The sequence below is a fragment of the Penaeus vannamei genome, chromosome 27 (genome assembly GCF_042767895.1).
Source record: "Penaeus vannamei isolate JL-2024 chromosome 27, ASM4276789v1, whole genome shotgun sequence".
NCBI lineage: Eukaryota > Metazoa > Arthropoda > Malacostraca > Decapoda > Penaeidae > Penaeus > Penaeus vannamei.
The window spans coordinates 30,502,417-30,504,916 of NC_091575.1; the positions used below are offsets into that span (position 1 = coordinate 30,502,417).

A 2,500-nucleotide genomic window follows, 5' to 3' on the forward strand; every position below is an offset into this window, starting at 1 on the left:
ACACACACACACACACACCTAACCGTTACCTCCCACAAAACTTTTCTTGAATATTTTACCCCAGTCCATTCTCTTTGTTATTTTCCCTCTGACAAAAGACAAATTTCTCTCTCTTTCGTGACCTCAAGCGCCTCGAATACCAACATATAGGCCTAGATGTTGATGTGTATAGTTTCCACATTTTATTTCACACAAAAGTTTTCATACAAAAGCTTTTTTTTTCATACGTGAAGTTTTAATACAGAGGATTTCACACAGAAGTTTTCATACAAAACTTTTTTTTTTCCATACAGAAGTTTTCATACAGAGGAATTCACACCGGTAAAGTTTTCTATATACGAAAACTTTTTTTTTCACCTAATGACCATTTTAAACCCGTTCCTTGTATGGAAGAACCAGGGGGGGGGGGGAGGAGAAGGATATCGCCAGAATATCCATTCTGTGACATGGTCAGTCGAATCATATATATTGTGACTTCTATCCCTAACCCCTTTTAAAACATTTAAAACTTCATTATCATTCTGTAATTCTTATGATTCTTACCGTTATTACTGCAACTTCATTATCATTTATGAATTATTATGATTCTAACTGTTATTACTCCGATTTCATTATCATTCTGCAATTCTTTTGATTCTTACTGTTATTACTCCAATTTCATTATCATTCTGTAATTCTTATGATTCTTACTGTTATTACCGTAACTTCACTATCATCCATTATTTTTTAATTACTGAAATTATTACGGTTAATCTTACTTCTTTACGTACTATAATATAAAGGTGAAATATCTTTACATTTTCTCCATTTGTGAAAACTAACTTTCCTTGGGTATTCTAACTTGCTATTATTCTTGATTGATGGATTGGTACAGATTGGTATCCTTGCGTAAGATAATTGATTGACTGACAGTCTGAATTGACATCATAATAATACTGGCAGATTGATATTTATCCTACGCATAAAATTATTAGTGATTGATAAGAGTGGTAATGCTATGTTTATGTTTTAGTATGAGATAATATTGATTGGCAATCTGGCGTTTCCACTGTGAAAAAAATATCATAAATGTGGTCTTTCGTACATAGGCCTACATGCTGAACTGACATGATCGGCCACGTGCAGACTATAAAAAGCCTCATTATGCTGCTCTGTGCTTCTATGCTCGCGTTATCTTCACCTACTTAAGTAAACGTGCTTTAGAAACCTCAAAAAACAGTTACGTAACACATATCCTGGCACAGAGATCGTTTATGTTGATGATGCTATGCTGTCACTTAGTATCTCTATCTCTTTCTCTCTCTCTCTCTCTCTCTTTCTCTCTCTCTCACTCACTCACTCACTCACTCACTCTCACTCTCTCTCTCTCTCTCTCTTTTTCTCTCTCTCTCTCCCTCTCACACTCCCTCTCTCTCTCACTCTCTCACTCACTCACTCACTCACTCACTCACTCACTCACTCACTCACTCTCTCTCTCTCCCTCTCCCTCTCCCTCTCCCTCTACATGGCAACCTAGCCCCCCCCCCCTTTAACCCTATCTCTATTAGGTTAAATGCATTGACAACATTTGCCTTCGCTTGCAATCTTGTTATCTTTAATTGCATGTTATCATTATTCTAGTTCTTGCTTTGTTACAACATATGGGCTCTCGAGGTGATAACAATGTGTGTGTAGTTATTCTTTCGCATGGTATAACGTTAAAAAATAACAATTATTTTGTTTCTCTGTCCTTCCGTGATAGTTGGTTTATTATGTGAGTGTTCGTTGTATAAGGTGTGTGTGCTATCCAACAACACGTAATTGTGAAGACATTACATCATCATGGAATACAGAAAAGTAAGTATTAAGTACGTGTCAAGTAGGATACATATCCACCATACATTTGATCTAATTACGAAATACCGGTTTTTCATAATTCCCAACGATAAAATAAAAAACAAAACACACAAAATCAATTAATTAAATCCACGTTGTGTGTCAAGCTCTGCATCCACAACTTACCTCAAGTTCAACCTCAGCCGTCAAAGTCCCCGCGCAAAACACCACCACAGACACAAGTAACAAAGTTTCACAGAAGAATCGAGCACGGACCACCTCGCTCGGGCTCCCTCGGCTCACTACTGCGGGATTTACGGCGACTCGGCGAAAGACGTTCAAGTATCAGCTGCTCTGGCACCCTCCGCCAAGGCCCGCCCAAACTGTCGTACCGTAGAGACCCGTCCGGGAGTAGTGTTATCTGTACACTATACGTCGGTGTTCGTTTAAAAATATCGTCCTTACTATCATTTGGTATCTGTCTCTATAAGTGGGCAAGTAAAACTAAGATGTATACTTGTTTAAAATGCTTGTTTCAGGCATACGATAATGCCCCCGTGACCCGATTGTAAGGCACTGGCAGCGGGGCGTCCGTGCACGTGATTCAACATTTACTGCGACAAAGAGCGGCCAAAAACTTTTATAAACAAAATGAACGATGTTTCAGTGTTCTACTTCATAAAAG

At 38.3% G+C, this 2,500-nt stretch overlaps 1 protein-coding gene across 1 annotated transcript in view; it reads right to left on the reverse strand.

Moving 5' to 3' along the window:
* Positions 1 to 2,139, reverse strand: part of LOC113806100 (uncharacterized) — a gene marked incomplete in the record, with an annotated part of 269,699 nt that extends 267,560 nt beyond the window's left edge. The window contains 1 exon segment of the mRNA XM_070141168.1: positions 2,002 to 2,139.
* Positions 2,140 to 2,500: the final 361 nt, after the last annotated feature.